The sequence below is a fragment of the Polypterus senegalus genome, chromosome 12 (genome assembly GCF_016835505.1).
Source record: "Polypterus senegalus isolate Bchr_013 chromosome 12, ASM1683550v1, whole genome shotgun sequence".
Classification (NCBI taxonomy): domain Eukaryota; kingdom Metazoa; phylum Chordata; class Cladistia; order Polypteriformes; family Polypteridae; genus Polypterus; species Polypterus senegalus.
The window spans coordinates 152,501,428-152,522,213 of record NC_053165.1 but is presented as its reverse complement, the minus strand read 5'-3'; the positions used below and the strand labels follow the sequence as shown (position 1 = coordinate 152,522,213).

At 43.8% G+C, this 20,786-nt stretch overlaps 1 protein-coding gene across 6 annotated transcripts in view; it reads right to left on the bottom strand.

Moving 5' to 3' along the window:
* sema6dl (sema domain, transmembrane domain (TM), and cytoplasmic domain, (semaphorin) 6D, like) overlaps window positions 1-20,786 on the bottom strand; it is a 476,052-nt gene that overhangs the window by 275,978 nt on the left and 179,288 nt on the right. For all 6 annotated transcript variants that reach the window (XM_039770332.1, XM_039770338.1, XM_039770333.1 and 3 more), the window contains one exon: window positions 12,927-13,016. The gene's annotated coding sequence lies outside the window, so the exon portion shown is untranslated. The remainder of the gene's footprint in view (window positions 1-12,926; window positions 13,017-20,786) is intronic.

Below are 20,786 nucleotides of genomic sequence, written 5' to 3'. Positions count from 1 at the left end.
ACACTCACACACACACACACACGGGGTTCGCGTCTCACGATTTCTTATTTGGGCATTTCAAGCACGAAGCGAGTCCAGCACAAAACGCTTCGTTCAGAGAGAGAGAAGGATCCAAGTTAACAAACGCTTTTATGAATCATAAATCTTTTATGATTACCATTACAACAGAAGAGTGAGCAGCAATGTGCACCCACCATCTGGAATGTGAAGGTTTATCGAAGGAAAATTGCAAAATGAAATTTAGATGAACTTTATTAGAATTCCAAGATCTAATTTATGTGGCTATTCATCAAGTTTTGATTTGGGGGCTGCTTATGGCCTAGAGAGGGCTTAATAAGCTGTGAATTAAAAAAAAAATAATAAAAAACCCAGAGAGTAACAAGAGAAACTCAGATGAAGTGTGAAGGAACAGATAAATAAAGAAATTCAGCCAAGGAGAACGCGGCCCTTCGACTTTAATGGAACAGGCCTGCTTAATTGTGTTTGGTGCTGAAAACACTAAAGAGACAACGGCGTCCCATTTTTCTTTTGCAGCATATCAGGCTCTTTATTGTGATTGCTTGTGATTGCTGATTGCTCCTCTCATCGAGATCACATTTTTGTAAAAAAAAAAAAAAAACAACATTTCCAAAGAACCGTTCAGTGCGCTTTACTGCCTTGTGGTCACGTGGCAGCATTTTCAATGGCAGCAAAGTAGGCAAAGGCCTACTGAGCCAGGGCTCCTCAGGGTCACTCACCATTCTGTCTGTCTGTTATAAATCACAGCTTATTTACATGAATTGACTTTGTCTCTTCATCTGATGTCTCATACGAGTCACCATCACAGTTCAGCTTTCTGGGTCACCGGTAGCTGAAGTGGCACTGCTGTGTGGTTTGTAAGGCGAGTTTGGTAAAATAAAAATGAAGTACGGAGCTGTGCCCACAAGGAGTACTTGCCCCTTACACAACACTGACTACAACGTTAATTCCCGGGGCATTGCATTTGGTTTCATCTCCTAAAAGTGCTCTGCCCAATTGTCTGTGTGGACAATTTTGTTGGTACCCCCATCATGAAAAAAAAAAGAACCCATAGTTGTCTCTGAAGTAATATAAAGATGACTAAAGTCATTGGCACCCACTACTGTATTTAATAACGATATTTGATAATAACGAGTTTGGATTCAACAGAATATTTCAAACAAGAACACAAATGAAAATGGCATGGACCAAAAAATGATGAGACCCTTAAACCTAATATTGTGTTGCACAACCTTCAGAGTTGGCAATCACTGCACACAAGCGATTCCTAAAGCTCTCCTTGAGACGTCTGCATCCATCCACAGGTCGTCCTGAGCAAAGTGCTCCAGCGATGTCCACTTTGAAGGGGTCTTCTCAAGACAGCATGTTTCACTTCTCTCCATATATGTTTCATGCCAGGTTTGGGAGCAGGCACTGGTACACCCATCACGCAATGTAACAGCTCGGGATCCCAGTTGGCATTCCAGGTAGACACGCGGTCAAGTACCACCCCCTAAAAATGACCCTTTATCTGCCACAGCCAGGTGTTACATAGGTGTCCCTTGGGCTGGTCCAGCTACACATGTCCTCAACAATGAGTGGGATCACCCTCAGAGAATCGCACCACATGGCTGTAGTGCCGTAACTGATGCCCCCTCACAATGCAGGTAATGAGCCTCACTCGGGACTCCTGAGCAACACAAAGTCAAACCAGTGGTACCCAAGGATTCTCTGAAGAGACCTGAAGGAGTACAGTCTTCATCTTAGCTCACTAGATAGTGTCCATGTCTCACTAACATGGGGCACCAGGACTCTAAAGACTTGGACCTTCATCCTTTTGCAGAGATTTTAGGAGTGCCACACACCCTTTTCCAGTGACCTCATGACCCCCATGCTATCCCAACCCGTCTACTGACTTCACAGAAAACGTCAAGATGTTTGATTAGATTAAAATCAGAGCTCACAGAAGGCCACCTCAGGATGGTGCAATGTTTTTTTCTTAACCAATTTTGGAAGCTTATAATTGTGTGTTTCGGCTCCTTATCCTGCTGGAGGGTCCCTGACCGGTGACTGAGACTGGGCAGTATGTTTCACTCCAGAACGTCTTCATGGTCTTGATATTTCATTCTTCCCTGCATTGACTTTAAGGCCCCCACCCCATGCCAGATGCAGCAAAGCATCAGCAAACCATAAGTAAGCTTCCTCCATGTCTCACAGCAGGCCTGGTGGTCTTTTCTTTGAAGGCTTCATTGTTTTCATCTGTGGACATTGAGCTGATGGGACTTGTTAAAAAGCTCCAGTTTGGTCTCGTCCATCCAAAGGACTTTCTGACAGTAGCATGGTGGCTTGTCGATAAGCATTTAATTAAATTCCAGTCTGGCTTTTTTATGTGGAGTCCTCCTGGGTCTTCTTCCATTGAGCACACTGTCACTTAAAAAGCAAGAAACAGTGCAATCAGACACTGATGGGCCTTGGAGTTCAGATTGCATCACTTTGGAAGTTGTCCTTGGCTTCTGAATACATCTTGGTCTCACAACATTAAAAATTTTTCTACATGGCCCCACCACTTCAGTGCACAACAATGTTTGGGCCAATTGGTGCCCCAGGTGTTTGTGATTCCTCAGGTGGGCTTCTTGGCTTCATAAGGCACCTCGGTCTGCTTCTACTCTTTGGGGTCTGCAGTTGCCTATTAATCAACATGGGGGCAAAAGCTATGCCAATGAAAGTCAAAGAAGCCATTATGAGACTGAGAAACAAGAATAAAACCATCAGAGACACCTTAGGATGACCTATATGGAATATCATGAAGAAGAAAGAACGCACTGGTGGGTTCAGGAATCACAAAGGGACTGGTGGGCCAAGGAAGAACTCCACTGCTGACCACAGCAGAATCCTCACTATGGTCAAGAGAAAGCCCCAAACGCCTGACCAACAAATCAGAAACAGTCTTCAGGAGGCCGATGTGGACGTGTCAGAGACGACTATCAGCAGAAGACTTCATGAACAGAAACACAGAGGACACAATGCAAGATCAACACCACAAAAACAAGATGGCAGGTTACAGTTTGTGACTTCAAAGAGCCTGCAGAATTCTGGGAAAGGGTCTTGTGGATAGAAGCAACAAAAATTAACCTCATCAGAGTGATGGCAGAGAGCAAAGTGTGGAGACGAGAAGGAATTGCCCGAGATCCAAAGCAGATCACCTCATCTATTAAACATGGCAGTACTGGGGGTGTCGTGGCTTTGGCATGTATGGCTGACACAGGTCCAGGCACACTTCTCTTCATTGGTGATGGAACTGCTGACGGCACAATGAATTCAGTGGTGTGTAGAAACATCTGATCTTCTCAAGTTCAGTCAACGCCTCCAAACTCAGTGGACAGCACTTCATCCTACAAGATAAGGACCCCAAACATACTGCTGAGGACACAGAGAAGTTTATCAAAGCTAAAAAATGGAAAATTCTGGAACAACCAAGCCAGTCATCCAATTTAAATCCAATTTAAGCAAGCCTTCCATATGCTGAAGAGAAAACTTAAGGGGACAAGCCCCCCTAAACAAGCAGGAGCTGAAGATGGCTGCATAAGAGGCTTGGCAGAGCAGCACCAGAGAAAGTCCTCAGCACCTGGTCATGTTAATGAATCGCAGACTTCAAGCAGTCATTGCATGTGAGGAACATGTGACAAAGAACTAAATATGACAATGGCTTTAACATACCTGCCATTGCAATTATCGGGCCCTGAATTGGGTTTGTGTGTAGAAAAAGTGATGTATGACCAAAATGTCTGCAAATCCCCTTAAATGACAGTCTGCAGTGTGAACTTTAATCCCAACGTCTGAATTGTGTGATTTGTTATTTTAAACTGTGGAGCAGAGGGGCAAATCAAGGAGAAATCGGTCTTTGTCCTAAACATCATGGGGGGCACAATATTTCAACAAAAACTGAATTGTCTGAAGACATTTCCTTGAAGAATTAGTGTGCCACATTTCACCCAAATTTGTCCACGGGGTTGAGTTGTTTCATACAGGCAGACGGACAGACAGACAGACTACCGCAGTAGGTGCTTGGCTCATTATACACGCCTAATAAAGATGGGCTAATCGACTGGCTAATAAGTCTGTAGCCCAATTCAAACCTGAGGTACTCATACTTGTCTTTGTCAGCCATGCTCAATACCATTGGCACAACCCAAACCCTTGTGCAGCTCCAATTGTTTGCATTTTAAGGAAGCTGGCAAAGGACTCCTGGGAATCACAAAGCAATCAGAGTGCACTGATGACACCGTAATCCCAGCAAGTGAAGACAGGGAAGCCTGTACAATAGTCATGCATTTCCTCAAATGTATTTTCAATATTAAATCTCACAAATGTATAGAAAAGGGTGTCCAGGTTTATCTTAGAAATAAAAGTAATATCCATTTGCGCAGGCCGCTTTTACCCTTTCCACATCCCAATATGTGTTACTAATCCCCAGGATGGAACGCACTTGAAGTCATTTTTATCAATGTGCACAACACAACGGAATCAGGACAAGACCGCAAAATCTCGGCTCTTAAATGAGTTCCGCTTACCGTATTTCAGATGTGACAGCTTTCTGTTACAAAGGTTTGGGCACCTTAGACATCACTCAGCGATCGCATCAAGGAGCTGACACATCAAGGTTGTGTTCTGCAGACCATCGACAGTAAAACATTTCAGCTGTCGTGCTTCCTAACAGGCACTGAACGTTAAGAATAACGTTTGAGAAACTAAAGTGTCCGAGGTGCAGCAGTGCTGGTCGTAGCATCGGGACAAGTGCAGAGTCCGGCCAAGTTCAGCCTTGCACTTCTGACCAATGTGATACCACGAAAGCACAGCCACCAGGCAAGCTCAGGGGCACGCGGGTGTCCTGGTGTATCATCATGGACACTTTCCTTAATGTGAGAGGGGGACCTAAAAATAACAAGAGTTTTTTTCTGGATGCAGGAGGGGCGTTTGTCACTAGGTGCGTGTACGGGACTGCCCTCTGAATCATTAGACCAAGCGGCACCTTTGAAATGCTCAAGCGATTGCATGGGGCGGTGTGGAGAAAAAGACCTGAATTCTAGTGATGAGGCGAGTGGCTTCTAAATCATGACGATGCTTGGGCCCACACAGCATTAAGTGTGCAGCAGTTTGTCACGAAAAACGGGATGACAACACCCCCGCCCCATGTACCTTGCACCCTGCAATTTTTTCTTTATTTCCAAGAATAAAGAGGGACCTTAAAGGAAAGCGTTTTCAGGATGTAGAGGAGGACAAGAAGCAAACTACAGAGGCACTGAAGGCTATCACTTTGTAACAGTTTCAGAACAGTTTTGAACAATGGAAAAAGCGGTGGGACAAGTGTATTGTGTCTCAGGGAGAGTATTTTGAGGGTGATTACATTTTGGAAATGTTCTGAGAAATATATAATTAAAAAAAAATTCTCGTTATTTTGGGTCCCCCTTCGTATATCTGCCTTATAGTGCCCCCACATGGACAGTATTGTCTACAGTTCAAAGAACTGCTCTGCGGTGAGCTGTCCGTGGTCAGTTTTGAATCCACAATCTCCAGTTCAAAGGCGAGTGCCTTGCAAGGTGAGCTAAACAGAGAGCTCCATGGGTCAGCAGGGTACAGCCTGTCCCTGACCACTACACACCGTTTGTACTCCTGGTAGCATCAGACGATCACTCTCATTGTCAGCCCCCAACGTATCTGTGCAGCATCACCACTACATCTGAATAACAGACTGTCTGCCCAGCAGACCACAGTTATTAGATAATGCCTTACCTATCTATCTATGTATGTAATACAGTACCTTCCATGTCTATCTATCTAATATAGTGCCTTTCCTATCTATCTATCTATCTATCTATCTATCTATCTATCTATCTATCTATCATATAGTGCCTTTCCTATCTATCTATCATCTAATATATAGTGCCTTTCACTCTATCTATCTATCTATCTATCTATCTATCTATCTATCTATCTATCTATCTATCTATCTATCTATCTATCTATCTATCTATCTATCTATCTATCTATCCTCCTGTCTCCCGCCTAGCATCCTGATAAGAGAGGTTGATCTGTCAGTAAAAACTGGTCCTAGCATGAAGGCCAGCTTGCCACAGGGCATTTTCACACGCGCCCCCACACTTTGCTGCTCCAGGCTGGGTTCGAGTTGCCTGCACCGTCTCTGCCTTTACAAAGTGAGACGGCCAGTTGCGGTGCGTTCAGACAAAACACACAATATACAGATTTGGCATTATCCTGCGTAAAATAAAAAAAAAAATTGACTTAATGGAAACAGAGGCACACTGTGAAGAGAATGAAGAATGAGGGGCTTTGTGGTTGAACCAGGCCTGCTCCTGCTGCTGCTGCGGTCTTTTTGAACATCTTGAGGCCGTGCCAGCTTAGCGGTGAAGTTTGTTTTGTTTTTGTGTGTTTTCACAGATTATTTGATCGTATCACGAGGGTTGTGTTCAAAGAATGCCTTTGAAAGTTTCAAGCCTTACTTGATGCCCTTTGAACATGTCTTTTGAAACGTCATCCTCTTATTTTTTTTTTGCTGGTAAATTAGCCATAGTTAATACGAAGGAGATTTCTAAATTGCTCCATTACACGTGTTTGCTGGAAGGCCAGATGTCCCGAGGAGACTTATACAGTGTCTTGAATGTCAGAAATGTAAACTCGGTACACTCGCATGATGTGCACATTAATATAAAGTGGAAAGTTAAAATCTTTTGATATATCCATGTTAAAAATATAGCATTTCACTTTCACCACATAAAGCTGTGAGCAAAGAATACGCAGGAAAAACACAAAATCGTGACCTCTGTGGTGTAAAATCTGCAGGAGGGATTTTCTCAACATCAACAGGCTTGTAGCATTTGACAAAGTGAGCAAAAGCGTCGCCTTCATTCAGGACAAGCGACTCACTTAGAATGTCATCGTGTGCAGAGACCTCCTGTACATTCTGACACACAGACACATGTACAGGACAAGGACCCCATTTTCCTTGATGTGCCCCTCTGCTCCACAGTTTAAAGTTACAAATCACACAATTCTGACGTTGCGATTAAAGTTCACAATGCAGACTGTCATTTAAGGGGATTTGCCGACATTTCAGTCATACATCACTTTCTCTACACAGCCCCCCATTTCAGGGCACCATAATAGCAAAGGCAGGTCTGTTAAAGCCATTGTCATATTTAGTTCTTTGTCACATGTCCCTCACATGTAAAGACTGCTTGAAGTCTGCAATTCATCAACATAATCAGGTGCTGAGGGTCTTCTCTGGTGCTGCTCTGCCAAGCCTCTCATGCAGCCATCTTCAGCTCCTGCTTGTTTTCGGGGGGCTTGTCCCCTTAAGTTTTCTCTACAGCATATGGAAGGCCTGCTCAGCTGGATTTAAATCAGGTGACTGGCTTGGCCATCCAAGAATTTTCCATTTTTTAGCTTTGATAAACTTCTGTGTGTCCTCAGCAGTGTGTTTGGGGTCCTTATCTTGTAGGATGAAGTGCCGTCCACTGAGTTTGGAGGCGTTGACTGAACTTGAGAAGATCAGATGTTTCTACACACCACTGAATTCATTGTGCTACTGCCGTCAGCAGTTCCATCACCAATGAAAAGAAGTGTGCCTGGACCTGTGTCAGCCTTACATGCCCAAGCCATGACACCCCCAGCACCGCCATGTTTAACAGATGAGGTGGTCTGCTTTGGCTCTTGTGCAATTCCTTCTCATCTCCACACTTTGCTCTTTGCCATCAATCTGATGAGGTTCATCTCTGTCTCTTCTGTTCACAAGACCTTTTCCCAGAATTCTGCAGGCTCTGTGAAGTCACAAACTATAATCTGCTGTCCTGTTTTTGTGGTGTTCTTCTCGCAGTGTGTCCTCTGTGTTTCTGTTCATGAAGTCTTCTGCTGATAGTCATCTCTGACATGTCCACACTGGCCCCCAGAAGACTGTTTCTGATCGGTCGGTCAGGCGTTTGGGGCTTTCTCTTAACCATAGTGAGGATTCTGCTGTCGAGAGCAGTGGAGGTCTTTCTTAGCCTAGCAGTCCCTTTGTGATTCCTGAGCCCACCAGTGCATTCTTTCTTCTCCATGATATTCCATATATGTCATCCTAATGAGTCTCTGATGGTTTTATTCTTGTTTCTCAGCCTCATAATGGCTTCTTTGGTTTCATTGGCACAGATCTTGCCCTCATGTTGAGCAATGGAAACTGCAGACCCCAAAGGGTAGAAGCAGGCCAAGGTATGTGATGAAGCCATGAAACCCACCTACGGAATCACAAACACCTATGACGTCAATTGGCCCAAACATTATGGTGCCCAGAAATGGGGAGGATTCATATGGAAAAAGTGACTCTGCCCCTTCCGGTTCGAGGCCTATAAGACCCAGATGTCCCCTGAAAGAGGCGTCTCATTCGGGTTGTGAGTTTTTCCTGAGAACGGTGCTCCAAAGTCAGGCCTCTGATCTGATGAAGGCTTCACTCTTAATGTTTTATGAAGTTTTCTGTTCTGCACCCCTCGAGTACTTGGTTTGTTCAGTTTGGATGAATGTCAGATTAAAAAGGGGTCACCCAGCTGGCACCCCAACATTTCTTTTCTTGTCAACAACAAAATGACCAATACTGGCATATAGTACAATTCATTTTTTCAGTCTCAGTTAAAATGCCAGTCCAGATGATGCTAATTACCGAATACAGAACTGGTGGATATATAAAAGGAGATTTGTTAAAACACCCAGAGAACAAGGTAGAAACTGATGAAGCATCAATGGAGACCAACAATATCTGTCCATGAATTAACTGACGAGCTATGGCCAGGAGATAAAATCAAAAATCAGGTCACAGTCCTGGAGACCCTTGCCAACTGGCCAACCCCACCTGGTCATTCCATCCAATCAGATGAGCAGGAAATCCCCATCAGTATTAAGAAATGAAAGAGGACATAAGATGCCCATCTGGCAATTACAATAAAATAAATAATCTATTTATTTAATGAATTTTATTATGTCAAGTTTTTCCCCCCAAATAAATGAGGTAACTCTTACTTAAAAATTATATGTCAAGTTTACTTAATATATTTACTTTATTTTGGATTGAATTCTCTTTTTCATGTCAAGTTTTCCCCACCTAAATACATGAAGTAAATCCCACTTAAAAAATAAAATGTTACGTTTGCTAAACATGTTTACTTTATTTTAATGTAAATGAAATGAATGAAATTGCATGTCGATGACTCCATTAACATTAAATTCAAGCGTGTAATTAATATTCAAACTCCGCCAATGCCGTCTGATTAATTGAGTGTGTGGCGGTTCATTGACACTTAACAAGTTCTCTTTTGGTTGACTGCACTTTTTCGCGTAATCTTAAAACTAATTATACTGCTGTGTTGGAAACAAAGAAGAGGACACTCGTCTGATGTAAGGTGTGCGAAGTGTAACAAAAAATCACAAAAAGTCTTCAACTGTTTAATTCTACTCTTCAAAGATGTGTGTGTCCTTTAGAACATGTCACTAAATGAAGGGGCGGGTCTTTATGCAAAATATCAGACAAAATATCAGTTCTGCAAATAAGGCATAGCCAAGTGAGTAACAACAGCAGACGGATTGTTTCATGTGGACAGATGTGGCTATTGCAATAGGTGCTTCTCACATTATATGGAAATGCACCTAAAAACAACTGAGAACAAAGAGTGATAACAAAAAGTGAACAAAGAAGACATGAATGGGGACATCTTAATGTGTATTGTGCCGAGTCACTCCTTTTGTAGCATTGTCCCGTTTATGTAGTCAGTGGTGCACCTGTGTAAATGTTGTCCCCACTGGAAACAAAGGGGAAAGCAGAATGCTGCAGGACCGTGACCCCTCAAGGTAATTTTCCTGTCCACATATCAAGTCTCTCCAGGTAACTTCCTATTTAAACGAGAGGAGGTAAATAGGAAAAGAAGGAGGTGAGAAGGAGAAGGAAAAAAGAGACCAGAGAAACGCTGATCAAGGTTGTCACGTACCTACAGTATCCACAGCTCTCAATGGCGGACCTGTAACGATCTCGCCATTCTCACAAAACCCCGGGGTCCAGTAGTATCAGGACACACCAAGGACCATCAGACCATTTCTTTTTTATTTCGGCAAAGGAGTGAACAATCAAGCGCTTCCATATCGCAGCTACCACTGGACGGTTTCTAACCAGTTCATTATCATTAATCATTCTCTTTACGTGTGATATGTGTTTTGTGTGCGTCACATCTGTTTTATGTTCAGTGGAGGGACAAGGGAGGGTTTGCATTGTATCTTTAGTGCTGCACCATTTATTATAATACTAACTACCGTTCACTTGTGGGGTTGTGGGTGTTAGTGGAGGGGAGAGGTGAGATATTTATACCGTTGGGCATTTTGTTTCATTTCTTCTTCATTAATATACTAGGGGGCTTTGCCCCCTGCTCACTTCGCTTGCCAACCCCCAAGCCTGTGCTACCCACTAGCCTCTTTGCGGTTCAGCCGCTCGCGTATGGGGATACAGATGTACAATTTAAACAGATTTTTATTTTCATGGGAATTGTTACATATACATAATAGAACTATTTTACATTACAGCGAGTAATTATCCATAGTAAAAAGTAGTACAACGTATCAAATTGAAAGATAATTATGTTTCATGTTGCGTTAGAGTTATTTGTTGCGTAATACGATTTCGTTCTGTTTGACTTTGAAATTAACATGCAAAAACTTTTTTAACTTATGCTTTTAATGTAAAACTTCAGTAAAAACTTTTTTTCGTAAATATCGCATTGAATTGTGATTCTGTGTTTTGGACTTTCATCTTGACAAGGCAACATATAACTGCCCGTGAGTGAATTTTTTTTTTTCTCTCTATTAAATATAACTTTTTTTTTAATGTTTGTCTCTGAGATTTGTAAATTGTCTTTGCAAAAGATATTCTAAGAGGAAACTGTTAACGTTTTAATACAAAAGGCATATTAAGATCTCCTCTGTTGTCTAATGTTGTCCCCTGAAGATGTACTACATTACCTTTCTTGAATACATCCTTCTTTCAACAGTAATTCGTGCGGAGGAAGACTGGACAGCATTAACGGTTGTAGATATTATTCGTGATGTTGTAAGCTGATGTTTTCATGTTCCACACCATCACCACCAACTGTTTCAGCAGAGTCTATTGATACGCATTTAACCAATATGCTGTGTAACCAATCGACAATTTTGCCGTTAATTCGTTTGACTTCATCATTTCTCGGTGCTAGGATTGTCTATGTACTCATTTTTACTGTTGATATCCCTTCGGGATGAAAGTCTTCAACAAGATTTGGACATAATACGTCTTCTTTAATTGGGAACTTAAAAGTGAGTAAAACTTAAAAATTTACAAGAGCTGAGAGCGCAGGAACTGTGTCTGACTAAAGCATTCACACAAATGAGAGGTGAGAGGACCGCGGGCGTAGGCCGTTAACAATAAATGGTTGAGAAGAGGGCAGGACTTGAATAAATCTTCCAAAAAGTCACGTCTCTCCGCAGGATTTCTTGTATAACAGAGAGATATATTCATTTTATTAACTTACTTACTGTTTACCTTTTTTGCCTATTTGATCGCTGATTAGGGAAGTACTTGGAAGAAGTACGGCTTGTCTAAGTCTAACGCACCTCAGGTTGTGAGGCCACAGGTCTTGACGGTGTAGTTGCCGGCCGTTACAAGACAAACAGAAGCACTTTAAACATGAAGCATGGGAAGAAATCCTGCCTTGACCATAACACGAAGACTTCCATGAGTGTATTACTCAAGTCTTCATCATACTTTACGCCATCACTACCACAGCTACTGAAACATACAATACAAATACAGCAAACGTCTGGTCATTTTCTAAACCACTGCAACAGGGAGGGTCGAACGGGTCTGCTGGAGCTAGCACAGTGCACACCACCTACCTGCACTTCAAACGAGGTCATCCACCTGCAGCTAAGCCTGTTCAGGCCTGGCCCTTACTTGGACGGAAAGCTTGGGTTGCTGGTGGGAGAGAGGTGTTGGTAAGGCCAGCAGGGGGTGCTTATCCTGTGGTCAGTATGGGGATCCTGATGCTCCAGTGCAGTGATGGGGACACCGTGCTGTAAAAATGGCACCATCCTTCGGATGAGACATAAAACTGAGGTCCTGACTCTTTATGGTTATAAAAGATCGGGGGGCATCTTTCCTAAAGTGTAGGGTGTATCTCAATGTCCTGGCTAAATTGCCACCATGGCCGCCTAGACATTCTGGCCCCCTAATCATACTCTGTTTCTAATTGGCTAACTATCTCTCACCTACCTAATATCTAATGTGTGCTGAGCATGCCGGAAACAAAAATGGCTGCTGTCGCAACATCCAGGTGGGTGCTACACAAGGATGAAGTGGCTCCCCACTCACTGAGGTACCTTGAGAAGTGAGAAAGACACTATATAAATGGAAAGAATTATTATTATTATTATTATTATTATTATTATTATTATTATTATTATTATAAAGGGAGGAACAAGTCCTTCGCAGGAAGCGCACACACACACACACTTCACAACCCAACCACACACACGGGCCAATTCAGTATCACCAATCCACCTAGCCTGCATATCTATGGACTGTGGGAGGAAAACCCCACAGACACGGGGTAAGAACATGCAAACTCCCCGCAGGGAGGACCCGCAATGTGAACCCTGGTCTCCGTACTGTGGAGTAGCAGTGTGACCACTGCGCCACCGTGCCACCCAAAACACAGCAGAGCTGCACCCCTAACGTGTTCTCTAGCATGGGCTTACCTCTGTTACAAATCTTCCACTTGCTATGGACCACCTCATTGTAACAGGAACTGAATTTGCACCCCAGTTTAACTATTTACAGTTACACACTTGAAAAAAACGCTTTCCCTTACCATGGGGGTTCAACAGCAATAATCTTCACCAGCTGGCGATGTGAGGAATTGCGACAAATTATTGTTGACGTTCACGGTTCATTTGTGATCCTGTAAAGAGAGCAAAAGAAAGAAAGAAAGAAAGAAAGAAAGAAAGAAAGAAAGAAAGAAAGAAAGAAAGGAAACATTAGTACATGAATCCGAGAGGTTGATGATATCTATGCAAGGTTTCCAGGCCAGCCATATCTCATCAAGCCCACCATTACTACTGCCAGACATCTTTAATTGGACTTTAAGTTATTATATCTGATCTTTCATTGTTATTCTGCAAATGGCTTTTCGTAGGTAGGCACACACACATGTGTCCAAAAGGCACGAATATTAGCTTATCTCAGTTAAAGAGCTTTATTGGGTATATGCCAGCTTAATAGAAAAACATTTTTTAAATACAAAAGTGGGTCTGATTTGGCTGCACATGTTTAAATAATGGATTTGGATATGCAGCTTAACGGATCTTCAGTTCAATTAAATTCAGTTGATTTTTGTACAGAGCCCTTCACTGAGTGTGTGTGCAGACTACTGCGACAAGTTCTCAGGTAAAATGCACTCATTCATTCATTTTCCATCATTTGTGTGATGCCACGTCACGGTGGGGGGGGCAACAGTCCTAGCAGTGAGGCCCACATGTCCCTTCTCTAGCCACACTATCCAATTCATAATGTGGGATCCTAAGGTGTTCCCAGGTCTTCCTCGGGATCTCCCTCTAGCTGGGAGGCCCAAACCACCTCAGTTGGCTCCCCTCGATGCGGAGGGTCCTTGGCTTTAGTATGAGCCTCATCCGGATGTTTGTGCTTCCCACCCTAACTCTAAGGGAGAGGCCAGCTACCCTACTGAGAAAGCTCATTTTGGCCGCTTGTACCCACAATCTCATTCTTTCAGTCATCACCCAAAGCTCATTACCATAGGTGAGGGTCGGTAGACCAACTGGTACATTGACTTCTGTACCAACGCAGACTGGTATAGAGAGTGCGCTCTCTGCCCCATCCATCTGTCGATCTCAACATTCCTTCTCCCCTCACTCGTAAACAAGACCCCGAAGGCGAGAGTACCTCTCCGGAAATCACCACCTTATCATGGCAGAGAGGTCCCTGTACCCTTGTGACCCTGGGAGCTAGGTTGTCTGGGGCAGAAGCTCCTTGTAGGGACCCCTAAGTCAAACTGGTCCCAGATCAGGGTTCAGACAAACAGCGCACATTTAAAATGAGTAACCCCACCCGGTATGGGGTATGGAGCCAGGCCTGCCAGGTGGCCCAGTCGAGCACAGCCCAAAATCACAAACTGAGACTGCCCTCCACCTTTGGGAGGAAGTGGGGCCGGGTGTGATGTGACCTGGGCGGTGGTCAAAGGCAGAAGGCCTTAGGGTACTGACACCGAGATTCATAAACTGTGTTCTCAGGTAAAATGCAAGTATGACTTTGACAAATTACTTAATGTGGAGTTAAAATACGTAAAGACACGGACAGAGGTGTAGTGACTGGACAGGCGATTGCTTGGGGCCCCCGAACAGGGAGAGGGCCACCTGAGGTTGTCCACTTACCGTACAAAGGCACTCACTGCAACAACAAGTCGGACCCCCCCCCATCTCCCCTCTCCCCCCCAACTTGAAGCCTAGCATTGACACACTACAACACAAACCCTCAAGGGGAGCCTCAATCTCTGTTGTGAGAGAGTCTGTAATGAACGTTACTTTTTTGGTAGCATTAAATGTAATCAGCAAAATGTTCATAAATCATGAAGAGGATTCGCAAGCCTGGAAACAAATAATGGAAAAAGAAAACAAGAACAGGAGTAAAGGACAGGGGTAGGCAGCAGAGGTGGGAAGCAAGTCATTGTTTTTCAAGTAACAGGTAAGTCTCAAGTTTTTATACCCAAATCTTGAGTCAAGATGGTCAAGTGTCAAGTTATGTCTCAAGTCAAATCTCAAATCAAGATAAGAAAGTCCCAAGTCACATTTCAAATCAAGATGGGAAAGTCTCGAGTCAAATCTCAAGTCAGGATGGTCAAGTCTGCCACTGTACCCTGATACGCAGTAGATGATCTATAATGCCGGTTTGATTAATTAGAGGGGATAAGAACTGAAGTGCGGAATCAGAAGGGGTGCCTGACGCACTCTGCTGCAGCAATAGATGTGTTTTTGCAGTACCTAAACTAAAGTGCTACCCAAAAACTCCATTCAGCCTGGTCTTTGGAGAAGATTAACCTCTTTGGAGGGAGGAGAGTCCATGGTCAGTTAGAACAGACAAAGTCAGACATGGCCACAGTCCTGGAGACCTCAGCCAACAAGCCACCCATCTCTTTCTTTACAGTCATTCACAGACAGTCAAAGTGCAGGACACTTTATTCACAAGTCATTCCTTTAAACACAGGAAGTTCTCAGCGATGTTTCTTATCACCAGTACTTTTTACTCTCTACACAAGAGGCCTTAGACCTAACAATCACTACTACCCCCTTATCAAGTACGCCAATAGGACACAAATCTGCAGAGGATGAACTCAAGTGGACTGTTTGGTCAGCTGGTGCAATAAAAGTGTCAAAAAGACCAAAGAAATGACATTTGACTTTAACACTTGAATGACCAGAGCTTACGAAAAAACTCGTAGATCCATCCCACCTTAAATCGCTTCTCACCTCTCTATCAGCGTCTTTTGTCCTGTAAATGTGTTGATAAGCAGCAAACAGCAAGCAGCCTGCTATCACATCCCCCACCAGCGCACAGTTTTCTCAGCTCAAGTCTGTTTACCTGCATGTCAGTTGCTTAGAGTTGTATAGAGTGAGAAGTCAAGCAAAATCACACCTTTTATAAATACTATATCGTTACTTGGAACACTTGCATTTCATGTGTGTTCCGTGTCTACAACAATCTATGTACACATCGTTAAAAAAGAAACGTTTTTCATGTTTTAGTAATAATTGACAAAATGTAGCCTGAAGTCCAAATATCAAAGAAACACTTTCACAAAAGGTACAAATATAACAGAACAAGTGCACTTATACTCAAAAATATAACTGCAGAAAAACAACACGCGTAAGGGTGCCACATTAAGACACATTTGCCACGACTGCTTCGGTGGTGCAACGGTATCAACTCTGGACTGTGTCACGCATGCGCGAGTAGGAGGCCGCGGACGGACCTTGAACCGCTTCGAAAGATGTTTGCCGGCAGGGAGTGGCGGGGTACTAGCCTTTCTCCTTTGTCTTCCAGGAAAAGAGACACTCCGCCATCATAGCCTTCCCGCAGTACGTCCACTTCCGCCCTTCCTCCGCCATCTTTCCTGACGTCAGCAGTCCCATCCTCCGCCATCTTTCCTGACGTCAGCAGTCCCATCCTCCCTCACGGTTCCTTCCCAGCATTCCTCCACGTCCGGCTCCTCCTCTATAAAATGGCCGCCGACGCCTCTGAAGGGCGTCGCGCATATGAACTGTTTTGTTTACATTTTGACCTGCTTTCTTTTTGAGATTATTGTGGATTGTCTGCAATATACGGGGCCGGAAAACCCCAAACCTTTACGCTGTTTGCTTCTATTTTTTTACAACTGGTAATCGAAACTTCACAGGTTTGATCCCGGACGAGTCCGTTTTGAGAAGTGAGCTGCTTTTATTCCTACTATTTCAGAATAAAAACATACATTTGATTTCAGTCTGTAACAGCCGGTGTAAATGTATGATATTTGTAAAGGTTAGCTTTGTTTTATTCAGTTTCATTCTCTCAGTCGCGCTCACGATCCTACCTCGCCCAAATCTGACCCTGCTGTTTTCACATAAAGACGTGCTATACATGTGACTTTTGCCTGTAGGAAATAAGTAACTAAATCCAAATAAATAACATTCAAGATTTTAAGTTTTTTCGTAGGCTCTGGTAATTCTAGTGTTAAGCAACGGATGTTCACCCATCATTGTCCCGGGGAGGAGGAGGATGTCGAAACAATGACTGAAAAGACACACCTTAGGGACTGTCCTAGATAACAATCTTAACTGGAATACAAATACAAACAAAATGCATTCGGCACTCTGTGAAGTCAGACTGTTTGAAGTGGAGGACGACCTCACGTCATCCTGTTATTGCAGTCTGATCAGGCCTGTCATCACTTTCAGCTTCATTGCCTGGTTTAGCAGTCTGAGATGACCAAAATATAAGAAAGAGTCCAGAGGTTACTAAACATGTCACTGAAGTCACTGGGGCTGACACTGAGGATTTGATAATATCATATACCATACCAAAACCATCCAGAGGGGTCAGTTCAGAGTTATGCAGGTGGGTGAGCCTGTGGAGTCCTGGATTTTAGACCATCTGTCAGGCAGACCACAGCTTGTGAGAATCAAGGACTGTGTGAGCAACCCTGAAGCAGCAAAACGGACAGGACTGTCTGCTTTTGTGTTCACTTTGTACACCTCCGACTATAACTATGACAGCAGGTCAGGTCACCTGTAGAAATTCTCAGGTGATTCTGCACTTATGGGGGGTGAATGATAAGGGGGGATGAGACCAAGTTAAGGGGTCAGGTGGAAATGGTTTCTTGGTCCAAAGAGAAATGTCTGAAACTTAACATCAGCAAAACCAATAAAGTGCTTATTGACTTTCACTGCACCAAAAAGCCTCCGTGTCTTGTCACAGTTCAAGGAGTGGATGAGGAGGTGGTCCACTCCTACAGATACTTGGCGGTCCACATCAGTGATAAGTTGGATGGGTCTTGGAACACAGAAGAACTAGAGGAGAAAGGCCAGACCAAGCTCTTTCATTAGGAAACTGAACTGCGCTCCTTTAATGTGGGAAGTGACAGCCAGTGTGGTGTGCTGGGCCATTAATGTCACTTCAAGAAAGGCCCACCAAATGAACAAGCTAATTCAAAGGGCAGGCTTGGTTATGGGAAACAATCTGGACCCCCCCCAGAGGTGGTAGCAAAGGACAGAGTGAAAACAAAACTGATATTTATCAATATATCTCTCTCTATATATAAAATCTAACATCTGTCTGTCCACTTTTCACGAGAGAACTACTTAACGGATTTAGGTCGGGTTTGTTTCTATAATTTCGGTTGATTTTGCGACTTCTCTCATTGCGCTAAGTACAACACTTTGCTTACGGCAGTGATTTACAAGGGGGTACCCAAAAACAACTGGAATCTGTACCTGCTGCACAATCTCAATTTAGTTGCGAATTTCCCCGCTAGTTGTAGCATACTTAAGAGTATTCTATGGCAGTCTGCCTAGTGGCGTTTCTCTGTACTGTTCGTACGTCATTCTGTATTGTTTTTTCTTGGTGCTTATTAGATGTGTTCTGCGATTTTTGTGATGGGTGATCATAAAGAACAGCGAGTCTGCATTACATTTTGTTTTCTCTTTTAGGGAAAACAGCTGCTGAAACTGTAGCGATGCTTGAAACTGCTTTTAAAGAAGAAGCTTTAAGTAAAACTCAGGTCTACGAGTGGTTTCAGCTTTCAAACGAGGGGAAATGTCACTTGAAGACTAACCAAGATCTGGCCGACCTTCCACAATTAGGAATAATGAAAATCTTGAAAAACTTCGCAATGCAATTTACGAAGATCGTCGTTGGACCACTGAAGGGATTTTTGAATTGACTTGTGTGTCTTGGAGTTCTTGCCACCTTCCCTACTCGCCTGATCTTTGCTCTGTGCAACTTTTTCTTGTTCCTGCATATGAAAAAAGAACTCAAAGGAAAGCGTTTTTGTACCATGGAGGAGTCAAAGAAAAATTGCCGCAGGCCTTAGACAACGTTCCTCTTCAGAGATTCCACAAATGTTTCCACAAGTGGGAAAACTGTTGGGACAAGTGCATTCATTCACATGGAGAGGACTTTGAAGGAGACTAAAGTTTCAGTAAATAAAAATGATTAAAATGATTTTTTTTTTCAGTTCCGGTTATTTTTGGGTACCCCCCTCGTATTCGGACCGAGGAGAAGTGGACAGGGCCCTCCTCATTCATGCGCCAGCCTCCGTTCAAACCGGTCTGATGTGGCATTGGCGAGAGGGTTTTAATGGCGACGGCCCTTCCAATTCAAGAGATTACAGTTCCCGGTGAAGCTTTGCTTTGCAATGTCAATGACCAAGGCCCAGGGACAGACACCCAGGTTGGCCGGCTTGATCTTAGCCCACCAGGCTTCTTGCATGGTCAGCTTAACGTCGCTTTCTCCAGGGTTAGTTCCCCAAGAAACCTATATGTCCTTGCCCCGATAGCAAAACCAAAAATATTGTATACCAAGAGGTCCTCAGATACAAAAGCTATCAAGATAAATTCTTCTCAATACAAATTACATTTTTTTTTATTCGTATTAAAAATTTTATCCTGTTTCACTACTACGTGGGCAGAGCCATGTGGGACAGCTAGTATATTACATATATACTGTATATACCAGTCACCCATGTGAATCTGGGCATCTCCTTCCTGCTTTTGATAAGGTAAGTGGCACCACCCTGCGATGACAGAGGGCGCTGTTGACAACACTGTCTTCTCTTTCACCCACAGTTACAAGAGGTGGCCCCAGGAAGACTTTTAGCGCCCACCTTCAGCCCCAAGAGTGGTCCCCCGGAAGATGGCAGCTCATTCTGAAACCCCTGGCAATGGAGACGGAGCTCCCACTGACAAGAAGCCTGTTCCTTTGTGTGGTGAGTAAGTGCCTGACCAGCTAAGATGTACGCTGTTATCTAAAGGAATGAGTGACTTGTGTTTATTTCTGTGGCTGGACGCCTGCAAATTAAATGGGGGACCCCAGTGGATGCCCCAACTATTTTTCTGGCTCCCTCACAATTTGTCCGCGAGTCACTATATCATGTCAATCTGGGGTCACAAACTTGCACAGAAGAGTACAGAAGGTTTTCCAAGGAGCAGAAATGTTATTGCTGTTCTGGCAGATACAAATATAAGTCTCTTTCAGATGCCTCACAGGGAACAGCTGTCAAACTTGACGCATCGGCCCTGACTCGTGCTCAAAAGAACATAAAGTCTTCTTCATCAAGGGGGTACAGAGGGCTTGGAGGCAGCAGCCAGAGCAGAGGGAGTCTGGGGGAAGAGAGACAGGAGAGGGAGAGCTCAGGATGGCTGCTGCTCGGTCTTTCAAATGTTCGAAGCCCCCGCACGACAAACCAGCATGAGGAGCTGTAAGAGTTAAAAACTGTTTAAGAGGGGGTTTCTAAAAGGCCACCACGTTCCCCCTGCGGCAGCGGTCAGAGACGCACAGATATAAAGCTGTACTTTTACAAATACACATATGCCACCCATGTACATATTCATATCGCATGTATCTGCTGAATTTCAGGCTCACAGAAATGGTCCACTAATTGGAAAATATGAGCATTGTGCAGTGAAGGTGTATCTGTTAGGCCGCTGCCTGCTGTGCTTTACTCATTATGCCTTCCTGCATTATATTAATCCATTGAAGATGAATGGAGCCTCTTTAAAAGCAGGAGTAGGCAATGGAGTGCCTGCTGTGAGCCGAATCACCACAGTCCAAAGGGTAATTAAGAATTCTTATTGATGCCAAACTGTGCAGGAAAGCCAGCGGAATTGTCACCGAGAGTGTGCATGCACTGTCACATGTAGCCTGAACGCTGAAGCTCGTTCTCAAGCGGCAGAGCCCCTCGGTCTGAATTTCGAGCTAAATGTGTGACTTTAGGTCCACCAGCGTGGCCGTGCGTGTGGGTACTCAGGAGTATGCGGTAACCACAGGTCACTTCAGATGTTAAGAGTCTCTCGTTGGATGTAGAAAGTTAGGGTTAGGGTTAGGGTTAGGTTGCATCTGAGCAAGGGGGGATAAATCGAAGCTCCGCTTCATAATGCAGAAGTGTGACGGTGTCCTTCAAGAGTGT